Below are 12,399 nucleotides of genomic sequence, written 5' to 3'. Positions count from 1 at the left end.
GGGGCCTACCCCCCTCCGCCACGTGACTTTACGAGTGCTACGTAAATTAAAGAAGCTGAGCAGGACACGTTCGCCAGTCGCGCTCACGTGAGGAGGCAGTCGCGTGTTTGTCTGACTCTTAGCTGTTCTTATGTTTCACTTCGGGAACTCCATGCTTGACTTTACCTTTTTGCTGCTCTGGACTCTGACTATATGTTTAAGTACGGCTGTCTGGACACCCTTAAAAGGTAAGTTCATCACGCTGCCATTGACTGTTAACTGCATTCATTCATTCACATTTCCACCGGTGCGTTAATAAGATAAATGAAATGAAGTTAAATTAAGTCGCGACTTTGTCCATTGTTCTAGGCCTACTGATAGTTTTTAGTGTCCATAAACTGAAAATAATTGTTCGATTCAGTAACTTTAAGGATTTACTGGAAGTTATAACATGGATGTAGGCCCATGTGTGGAGGATACTATCAGCGGTAGGCCTAATTTCAATTATGTTGAGCCACTCATTGCTGTTAAAGCCGTAAAACTATAAGTAACTTAACATAACAAACAGCTGCTGCTGTGGTTAGGCTACTTAAAACGACTAGAAATCGGGAAGGAATAGGCTTATTTAATTGATTGATTTTTTATAGAGCAAAATAAGTCAAACAATAATCTGTGTAATGTTAAAGAAAACAAACAGACATCTTCGTTTTACTCACATGTACAGAAATATTACTAATACTTTTCAATCTGGATTCAGGTCGTCGCTATCAGGTTGATAGGAAAGAGGGACTTGCGTATAAATATAAGTGATATAAATCGGGTTCCCCGCGGCCCTGAATGCAGGATAAGCGGTTGCCGATGGATGGATGGATAAATCGGGTTGTAATTCATACGCCAGCTGTTAATTCATAAGTTCTTCCATAGAAACCCTGTTAACCACGTGTTGTCTGTCCCTATTATTCTCAGAGCTATGTGTGATTTAGGAGAGCAGATATACTTAGGACTGACTCAGTGGTTTATGTTACTGACAATGACTCCATGATTATTCAATAACTGACTCAGAGGAAATCATGCTTTTCCTATAGTTAAATACAAAAGGCTCAGTGATTTTTGGGACACATGTAACCTCCTGATAACCGGACAGTTAAACTGAAATCAGGAAACATGAGGCCCCTGGCACAGAGAACAGATCCTGAAAAACAGGATAAAATCATCATTATATCCAGGACATGATGTATATCACAGAATATAATGCAGTAGACCTAAAGAAGGCTTTCAAACATTCTGTATTTCTTTCATTTAGTCTTCCCTCCTCTTTTGTGTCTTTTTATTTGGTTTAAATTAACCTCTTTAAATGTGTACAGGGCACCTTTTCCTGGACTTAAACTTTCTTTCAGAATCAGTCCCACATATCTGTGTTCCCTGACATCTCCAGAAAAACACTGTAATATCACAAGACTAACATCATCATTTAATCACTATTCAATCTGCTGTGCAGAGTTGATTTACATTTATTCTTTTAGCTGACGCTTTTATCCAAAGCGACTTACAGTTGCTATACATGTCAGAGGTCGCACGCCTCTGGAGCAACTAGGGGTTAAGTGTCACAGTGGGGAGTTGAACCCAAGTCTCTCACACCAAAGGCATGTGTCTTGTGACAGAACAAATTAACCACAAGCAGTCCAGATGATATCTGTCACACTGTTAACTGTGTTTATTCAGCTTGTGACCCCTTGTTCCTTTTTATTTTTGGTGATATAATCATGCATAAATATTTCCCCTTGTCTTACTTGACAATAAACTGAAAATATTATCTGTCATTTAAAAAAGCTTTTAACAAGTTTGAAATACTTTGGCCTTCAGGAAACTGTAGTTTCCATTTTCACTATTTTCAAGACTCAGTGATTAATCAAGAAAATAACCAGCTGATTAGTGATGGAAATAACTGTTAGTTGCAGTTATTATTAGCGGGAAATTTGGTAGAAATTTACCGAAACACTTTGGTTAATCATAATAAAATGAACACACAGCAGATCAGAGTTCAAGGTTTAAATCTTCCTCCTTTTTCCAGGTCAGCCTCGTGTGATCGGATCACTTCAGCCAATCATCGCTGCTCCGGGTGATGACGTCATCCTGCCGTGCCACCTGGATCCTGCTTACAATGTGGAGGATCTGACGGTGGAGTGGTCGAAGCCAGATCTCAAGCCCGACCCCTCTGATCGTCTGAGCCGGGTCGACTACGTGCACGTTTACAGGGACGGACGTGAAAACCTGGACATGAAGCTCCAGTCGTACTTCGGCAGGACGATGCTGTTCACAGACCAACTGAAACGTGGAAACATTTCTCTGAAGATCACCAACGTGACGCCGGCTGATGGAGGGAGATACAAATGTTTCATCCCCAAGTTAAACAGCCAAGTGAAGGAGTCGATTATTCTACTTATTGTTGGTGAGTTTGTTTAGATGCTGATGGTCCAGATTGCAACACAAGGCAGAACTTTACTGTCAAAATGTAGTGAACATAGACGATTTCTGCACACAGGTCAAAAACAGACATCTGTAGAAGTTAAAGGATCATTTTGTCAACAGCTTATGTGACCGTTCTCCTATAATGGTTGTTTCTTTTTAATATTGTGGTGTTAATCTTTTAAATCTGTTTTTTCAGATCCAAACTTTGTAAAATCCTCGACAACTGAGACGCCGCTGCTTCCCACAAATGTCCAAACTCCTGATCCAAAGGAGGAGACTCATGTTAAAGGTGAGGAGACGGTTCAACTCTGTGAGGAGGAGAGAAAGAATTAACATTATTAGTGCTCAATCGCGCTCAGATTTGTGTATTTGTTGTATTTCAGTTACTGTAACTTCTCTCTATCTCTCTCTTTTTTTCACATCAGGTGGTCGATCCCGTCTGGGCATTTGGACCCTGGCTGTTTTCTGCATCTTACTTGTCCTCAGTGGTGGAGTCAGTGGACATTTTCTTAAACACAAGCTTAAAAAACTAAATGTGAATCAGAACTGATGCTGTAAATCAGACCAGACTTTTCTGGACCCCAGACGAGCAACTTCCAGCCAAGGTGTCTTCCTAAAGTGTTCGTTGGTATCTGATGTTAACGGAGACGAGAGCGTTCTGCACATCTTCCTCATCAGATCAGGGATTCAGACCAGCATCACCTCCAGCCAAGTGGACCCACTGGATCAGCAGGAGGGAGCTCTTCATGATGGACACAGATTACCATCAGAAGGAAAATGAACATCATGCTGTTTTGAAGAAGACTTGAAACTAGGGACTCATTAGTAAAGTCTTTACTGAGGTAATCAATCAGGTGACAAATAGGCTCATGTTACTATTGATTTCTGTACAATCTGCCTTTTTTTGCAACCAGTGGCGTTGCCCCCCGCTGGACGTTAGAAATCAATAAGAATGTATTCACAGAGCACTTTAAACATCCAAATAGGAGACAAAGTGCTGTACAGAAAAATAAATAAGAGACTAAATACATAGCTCACATAACGCAGAACATACAAGTAAAAACACCAACAACCATACAATAAAACAATAAAATCAATACTATCGAGGGAGGGGTGTAAAATTATAAAAATGTCAACTTCAGGTTTCAAAGGCCAGGGAAAAGAGGTGGGTTTTAAAAACAGAGAGTGAAGATGTCTGTCTGATGGGCAGAGGTGGATCATTCCACAGTGTAGGAGCTGCTACAGCAAAAGCACGATCCCCTTTGAGCTTGCGCTTTGTTTTGGGAACACTTCCATCCACGCCACTCCGTTTTACTTTACAAACGGAGAGTTAAAACAAATACGATATTCTCAGTCCACACCAGTGTTGTAGCTGTGTATCACAGTTGATCTCCGTCTACCTTAAAACGACTGAAAACGCACATCTAGTGGCCGTTCACGTACACTGTGCATGTGCGTGTCAGTGTAAACATGAAGCAGATTCTATTCCATAGTTACCGACGATTTGGAGAAAGAATAAAGAAATACAGATGAAGAATCAGACCAGATAGTATTATTTTTTTATTTATTTATTTGCATGGAGCAATAAGGAGCTGGGACTGTTACTGAATGTTACACTGTGGCGGCAGAAAACAGACTTGGAGGTGCCGCAAAGTAAACAGTGACATGCACAGTACAAGTGTAGGCAGATAAGTGTTATTTGCACGGTACAGAATATTTCAATAAATATACAAAATCAAAAACTCTGTCAGTAGCATCGTGAGTCTGCTTTACATGACGTATGAGACCCAATCAGAGAGCCGAGCGTGCGCGTCATCGTTTATAAAGTCCTCTGTTTTTGCCCGTCTTCACTAAAACGCCCTCCGGAGTTTCAAAACGAAAAACAGAGTCGGCAGCGTTTCCAAACTTCTCCGTTTTAGGTCATTGTTTTCGTTGCTTTAGTCTGGACGGGAGGTGCAAACGTAGCAATAGATCTCAGTTTTAAAACGAAAACACAGTGTGGTGGGTCAGAAGTTAGAAGTTTGCACCTCACAAACTAGTTCTTGTAGACATTGGGTGTAAATATTTAGTGACAACATACCTCTTACTACAAAACCAAAGGCAAAAGGGTGCCCACACAATAAATATTAGGCAGGTGGTCATGATGTTATGGCTGCTTGGTGTGAATCACAGCTAAAAGTGTTAAAACAATGTGATCCAGAAGAGGATCATGTCTCATTTGTTTATGGTTATTTATGTTCAAAATGAGGTCAAGTCTTCCCCAGTGATGGTGTGACTGCATGTGTGAGCTCAAATAAAACCTTTGTTTGTTAGTAGATTATGTTTTAGAAACATTTTGATTTTGTGCAGTATGTTCAGGTTACGTAAAGTGTAACTTTGTGCAGTATTATCCTACAGGAGCCAAAATCACATTTGCAAATGACTACAGTGTGTCGATTTTATTGTTCAAGATTGTATAAGGTTTACTTCTTGTGTTATGCTTTGAAGCTCTGAGTTACTTAAAATATTTCTACAATATTTGTGTACTATTAGTATTCTATAGTAGCCAAATAAATCTCATTTAATACATATAAAATACTTTATTGTCCCCGAAGGGAAAGTTGTTTTGAATTGGTCTGTTCTGCAGCTTCGCAAAACTATATAAAATAGAATGAAATAATCTCTCAACACATGCTCTCATATCTCAATATAAATATATATATATATATACACACCACACACACACACAACATGCATGCCTTCTCACAATGGCCGCATCTGAAGGTGCAACACATTCAGCCTGCATTGACCACAAAGAATAAAGAACAATAAATGTCGCACAGCCAAACTGCGTATTGGACATTGACAGATTGTTTAACAATTATGGAAAACATCTACATTATATGCTAGTCTTGATACAGTGTCTCACAAGTGAGTACTGAAGAAATGACACTTCAATGTAAAGTAGTGAGTGTACAGTTTGTATAACTATAAATTTTCTCAGTACTATACATTGTAGTAAAGTGTCATTTCTTCAGTGTTACAAATGTTTACAAAAATGTGTGGGTTGTACTCACTTGTGTTTGTACCTGACATGTGATCTGTGATTTGGACTGTACTGTCAGGTTACCATACGAAGCTGTAATACCATAACTTAGAATACTCTCCAGCACTGCATGATAAAACAACTACATATACATTATTGTTTGACTCCGTACACTAAGTCTATGTAAAAACTGCATCCTCTGTTGTAGTCTGGAGCAGAGACCCATCAACATCAGCTTTCCAGCTGAGTGCATTGTCATTATGTACACCAAGACACTTATAAGAGCAAACCTGAGTGACGGGTATGTTGTTGATGACCACAGGCCTGGGTTCACTGACGGCCGGCCCCTGGGTCAAACAGCATCTCCTCAGTCTTGGTCACATTCAGCACAAGATAGTTGTTGTCACACCAAGGAATAACTTCCTAAGTTTCTGTATGATAAGCTGCTGGATTGTTTTCCTTGTGCATAAGCTCGAGTGTTGCTGTATCAATTCTTAGAGTGGAGTCACTAGTCATGTCCTGACCTGGGCTCACAGAGAGCATTGTTTACTCTAACCTGCTGAGTATGGTTTGTTAAAAATGTTAAGTTCTAGTTGAGACTAAAAAGAGTTAATATTCATGCGCTTCAGTTTCTGGATGAGCATGTGAGGCTGCAGAGTGTTAAAAGATGAACTAAAATCAATAAACAAAGTGCGTGCATAATGCGTCATCTCTGCCACCCACCTGCTGACAAGAAAACTGAAAGTGATCTAAAAACACACCAATATCTTGCTTAAGAAATGACACCATTATCCTCTCAAGACATTTCAGGAGAATAGATGTCGGAGCCACAGGACTGAAATTATTATTCACCTTTGGGTAAGGTTTTTTAGGTAAATGTGTAGTTACTGATTTCTTCCACAAGGTGGCGATGGTGTGTGATTGTTGAAAGATGGGGCACCATGCAGGTGATGCAGATACTCCCTCCGGCCCAGAGGCCTTCTTAGTACACAAGTCTTGAAAAAGTGATCTGAAATCCTGGTATTTTATCACCAGCGTCCTGCTCGGGGACAAAAATAATTTCTTTGAGTTAATTTCTGTAAAACTCTGTTTCTTTATGTCTCCTCCTGGTTTCCCTGTGATTAAGCTCTGATTGCAGTTTTCAGTTGTGCTCTGAAAATATTTCTTTCTAAGGTATAACATTGTCCACACAGACTTTTATGTAATCCATAACAGTCTCAGTAGCATTATCCACATCCAGGTCTGTAGACAGAAAACATCCTTTAAAATATCTATGCTGTCATTAGTGCAGACCTTTCTTGGTTTGTCGTTTTCTGCTCTTGAGAGCAGTTCTGTAAGTGGGGATGAGGTGACCTGTGTTGTGGTTTGAGATAGACAGTTTAGCCCTGCTCACATAGGCATCCTTCAGGTTTCCATAGCACTTATCAAGGACTCTGTCCACTCTTGTGCCCAGTTTAACATAGTGTTTCAAAACCTGTATGTGACACTTCCAGTTTACTGTTATTAAAGTCCCCTAAGATGAAGACTGGGGCCTCTGGTGTGTGTAAAGTAACTGTTGGTGTAAATTAAAGTGTGTTGATGTCATTGTGCTGTGTGACTTGCTGCAAAGTTAGCTGCATTATTTGAAGCATGTTTTGCTTTGTAAATAAAATATAATTTACTAATGATTATGTCTGATATTTGAGTTCACCACGCTCTTAGACTATATTAATTTATGATTTGACTTTGTGGCTCTCAACTAACATGAAGTGCCACACCTCTGTTTATGAGCAAACTGAAAGGTACTTTAAAAAGCTAGAAACCCCCCCTAGCAACATGCCACTGAAATAAACAATGTTACGCCATCACGTCACCTAGGAACTGAGTAGGACTCGTTCACCAGCCGAGCTCACATCAGGAGGTAGTTTTGTATGATTGTCTGACTCTCAGGTGTTTTTATGGTTCACTTCGGGAACTTCGTGCTTGTCTTTAGGGCTACCTTTTGTCCACTCTGGACTCTCACTATATTTTTGAGTATAGTGGTCTGGACGAAGCCTGTTGAAGGTGAGTTCATTCATTCATTCATTAATATTTCCACCTGAGCGATAACCAGTTAAATAAAGATCAATAAAGTTAAGGTTACTCATGTGGTCTACCAATAGTTTAGTGTCCTTTAACTGAAATTTTACCTGAAAATAATTGTTATAATCAGTAACTTTCAAACATTGATGTGATGTATGTATCAACGTAACATAACAAACAGCTGCTGCTGTAAAATGACTAGAAATTGGACAGGTTTGATTGATTAATTACAATTAGCAATAACATGTAGAATAATCTATAACCTGTTACAGAAAACAAGCAGAACACATTTGTGTTTTACATCTATGAACAGATAGGCCTATGCTATGTTTAATTTTAACGTTTCAGGGGAATGCTGGCTTAGTTAATTCTTTTTCACCCTGTTACCAACGTGTTGTCTGTCATATTATTCACAGAGCTATGTGCGATTTTTTTCTGTTTAATTATCCAGATATTTGTCCATATAAATTGCTGACTGAGTTTGATGATGACTAGTTAATGATGATTCAATAGGCTTTTCCTTTTACTGTCACATGAGCGGAAAGTTTAGCTGTTATCTGTAGGATCAGGGCTTGGTAGTTCTAGTGACATCTAGTGGTGAGGGTTTTGAATTGCAGCCCCCCTCCCCTACCCAAGCCAACAGTATAGCTATGGTGCCTGAGACAGGACAAAGATGTCGTCTATGAGTTAAAAGAGATTTCCAGTCAAGAAAATAGGTTTCTTTTAGATATATTAAGAAATGTTTGTTTGAATATTATTGTTACTTTTTCATTAATAAAAAACAGCCACATGAAGGAAGTGCTACATGATGTCTCATACTCCTGTAATACATTATTTTACATCTCGGGAGGGTTGGCTTATCTGGACTAACACACCAAAGTAAATTCTCAAACACTATCACATCTAGTGCATCAAGTATGACCACTGACAGATAACAGGACAATGTAAACCTCACTGTTATAAACCACATAATAGCCTACATGAAGTTTACAAAGGCATAGTCAGTTGAGGATCAAGGCTCCTCTCACTTTGCTAAATTAGATAAGCAATCTGCAAATATTACCAAAATGTCTTTTTGAAATTTTTGAAATACAACAGAAACACAAAGTTGTACTGACAGCCGTAATTCAGCTTGTGGTAAAATGGTGCAATATTTTTAATGGGCATCATGTGAAAGTAAAAATTACATATTTGTGTGCACAGTGGGAAGCAATATCCAATAATGTTTTGTTAATGCAAGTATTTATTATTGGTCACTTGATAAGCACATGGTCTTGTTACATTTCACCACTAGCAGTAAAAACAATTACATGTTTTCCACCAGGGCAGTAAAATGTGAAGTTTAGCTGCTGATCTGAGCTTCGATGCTGGAAGCTGCCGTTTTATTGCCAATTAGTGATCAGCTGATTTTCACAAAGGTAACATACAAAGCCAAAAACAGAGCGCTGGAGAGAGAGAGAGATAGTAACTACATGAAATTAATCCAACTAACATGACACCACAAGCCAAAGCACAGCGCTGGAGAATAAACCAATCCAACTAACAATAAATGTTTTTCTACCAGGACACTAAAGGTTTAGCTGGCTGATGCTTCCATGCTCTAAGATAATGTTACCGTTTTATTGCCAATTAATGTTACTGGTCAGCTGATTGTCTCGCTAATGTAACTGGCAAAGCCAGAACAGGCTGGAGAATAAGTAGGCGCCATGAAATTAATCAATATTTCACACCACTGACAGGGGAAACATGGCCAGCTTCTAGCTAAAGCTATCAACCAACAGTTTTCATTTGCATCACTAAAGTCTGACAAACAAAGTTAATTACCTGTCCAGCAGAAAACAGACAACTTCAGCTCTGCTTTGAAAACATCTGTCCCACATTAACGTTATAGTCTTCCATCTGGAAAATCCACAAAATCCGTGATTTCTGCCGTCAGCTGTCTGTCCTGACGCCGTCTGGCTGTCGGCTCTCATGCTAAATAACACGTGTGCTCCTTCAGTTGTCCGAATGTCACTTCTCTTCTTACTCCTAATAAACCAGAGGACTATTCAGAGACTGTATATTACTATTAATGTTATTATTAGTCCCTCTTCTACTTCTTTGTATGTATTCAATGTAGTGACAGGCGTCTACACTACCGGAATTACACAAGCAGAAGAAGAACGCCGTGATGATGAAACGCGCTCTGTGGTGCTGTTTGTTCGTTGACGGCTACGGTAGAAACATGACGACAAAATACAGCGACCTCCACAGCAGGGGGTGCCCGCGGTTATGTAGATAAAAAAGTCTCATTCTAAGCTAATAAAAACATAATGGTTCATTATGTAAGATCTTTATACACCACTGAAAACATAGTTATGGATCTTTATATTGCATTTCTGTCAATAGAGCATCAGAAATATCACACACTGGACCTTTAATTACAGCTCTAGATTTATAAATCTCATACTTAGACTATAATCTTCTTTATTAAGTAAATAACAGTTCCTGTTACTGGAAATGTTTTGGAAGCAAATCAGAATCCAGACTTCACTCTCTTTTCAGGAGATTTCTATTTCAGCCTCAGTTGATCGGTTCATCTCGGCCAATCGTGGTCTCTGCGGGTGATGACATCATCCTGCCGTGTCGTGTGGAGCCTCTGCTCAACGTGGAGGACCTGACGGTGGAGTGGTGGCGTCCCGACCTCCCGCGTGACCCCGAAGATCCACTGAGTCCGTACAAGCATGTTCACCGTTACCGTGACAACCACGATGTAGAGGACATGAATATGTCGTCATACGCTGGGAAGACGACGCTGTTCAAAGACGAGCTGAAACACGGAAACGCTTCACTCAAGATCCTCAACGTGAAGCTCTCTGACCAAGGAAGCTACAGATGTTTCATCCCACAGCTGGGGAGGGCTACGATTATTAGGATTGTTGTCGGTAAGTTTCTTTAGATTAAATAACTCTCCTGCTGAAATAAACATTTTATAGTTCACTTACAGATTATTCTCACAAACAGTATTTAATGTTTACAGCGTACATTTTTCTAGGTTTGGCAGTAGCTCATTCAGCTTCACCACACTTTTTTTAATATGGAGGGTTTTCAGCTTTATTGCTGAAACATCATTGAATTAAGTCTGTTGGATTTCATTTAAAGGGCTCAGCCATAATTGTTCAAATCGACTGAATCAGGAGATTTTCACAACAGCGGCTGTTAACTCCTTCAAAGTTTGCTACATTTTAGTTTTTTCACCTGTTTTTTTCTTTTTGGCTTTTTTGCTGAAACACGTGTTGACAGAAATAAAGTCATTGGAAAAGGAAGCTGGGGTTAGACTAAAGAGCAGGGAACCTTGGGACGATCCACCCAGCCAGATCAACCGGACCAGGCACCACGTCCGGTGGACAAAATGGGACTCGGGCTGCCAGGCAACGGGAAATCAGAGACAGTTGAGCCCACATCTTTACAGAGACCTGCTCAATCCACATCCTGGATCAGGCACTCTCCAGGAGGAGCTTGTTCTGAGCTGACAGAGAGAAGGACTCCGGCTAGATGAGAGGTGTCTGTTTACATCAATGACGCTTGGTCAAGTCAGCCTCACAGAGCTGCTAGCATGAATGTAGACTCTTAGTCAAAAAGTCAAAAACAGACATCTGTAGAACTGAAAGGATCACTTTGTCAACAACTCATGTGAGAGTTGTCCTGTGAATGGTTGTTTTTTTTTAATATTGTTTTATAAATCTTTACACATCTTCATTTCTTTCAGATCCAAACTCTGTTAAGACCTGGGCGACAGAGACGCCGCTGCTTCCCACAAATGTCCAAACTCCTGATCCAAAGGAGGAGATGGATGTTAAAGGTGAGGAGACGGTTCAACTCTGTGAGGAGAGAAAAGAGTTCACATAATTAGTGCTGAATCACGCTCAGATTTGTATCTATTGTATTTCAGTTACTGTAACTTTTTTCTCTGTTTGACTTTTTTCACATCAGGTGGTCGATCCCATCAGGGATTTTGGATCCCAGCTGTGGCTTTCTGCATCTTACTTGCCCTGGGAGTTGGTGCTGGATGTGTGTTTAAACAGAAGTTTCACAAAGTAAATGTGATGGAGAAGGAAAGCAAACAACTTGTCCCAGTATGATGTCACTCCAGATGAGCCACTTCCAGCCAAAGTGTCTTCCTAAAGAGCTCGTTAGTATTTGATGTTAACGGAGATGAGAGCGTTCTGCACTTCTCCCTCTCTTGGATCTTCCTCATCAGTTCAGGGATTCAGACCAGCATCACCTCCAGCCACAAGTGGACCCACTGGATCAGCAGGAGGGAGCTCTTCATGATGGACACAGATTACCATCAGAAGGAAAATGAACATCATGCTGTTTTGAAGAAGACTTGAAACTGGCGACAGAGACCATAAACGCATTAGGAAAGTGTTTACTGAGGTATTAAATGTGGTGAGATAAAATTTTCTCATTGACTTTTTTACGATACAACTTTTTAGCAACCAGTGGAGTCCGTTAGAAAGAATGCAGCCTTAAGGCACTTTCACATTATTGGCTTCACTTTTCAGACCTGGAAGTACCCGCTTCTCTCAACCCATCATCAGTGGCAGGATCACTTTGAGACTTAGTTTTTAAGAGAAAGACTTTTTTTTTTCTTTTTTTCTCAAATTCCCATCAGTCATTTTCAACTCTTTCAGTGGCAGCCAGAGATGACAGCTATTTTACCTCAAAGCAACACATGATGGACAAAAAAGACAGCAGAAGGGGTGGTGATGACACATGCTGTCACGATTTGGTCTTGTCTGCTTTGTGTTTCTGTGTCTTGATCCTTGTTTTAGTCTGTTTCTCTGTCATATTTGGAGTCTGTCTGTGTTGTCAGTTATTTA

The 12,399-nt window shown here is 40.0% G+C and overlaps 1 protein-coding gene across 1 annotated transcript in view; it reads left to right on the top strand.

Annotated features, from left to right (window-relative positions):
- Positions 1-12,399, top strand: part of LOC123980342 (butyrophilin subfamily 3 member A2-like) — a 43,068-nt gene that overhangs the window by 23,722 nt on the left and 6,947 nt on the right. The gene's annotated exons all lie outside the window — the stretch shown is intronic.

Source organism: Micropterus dolomieu, linkage group LG12 (assembly GCF_021292245.1).
Source record: "Micropterus dolomieu isolate WLL.071019.BEF.003 ecotype Adirondacks linkage group LG12, ASM2129224v1, whole genome shotgun sequence".
NCBI classification, from domain to species: Eukaryota; Metazoa; Chordata; class Actinopteri; order Centrarchiformes; family Centrarchidae; genus Micropterus; species Micropterus dolomieu.
The sequence above is the reverse complement of the archived record's forward strand: the minus strand, read 5'-3'. Positions and strand labels throughout refer to the sequence as shown.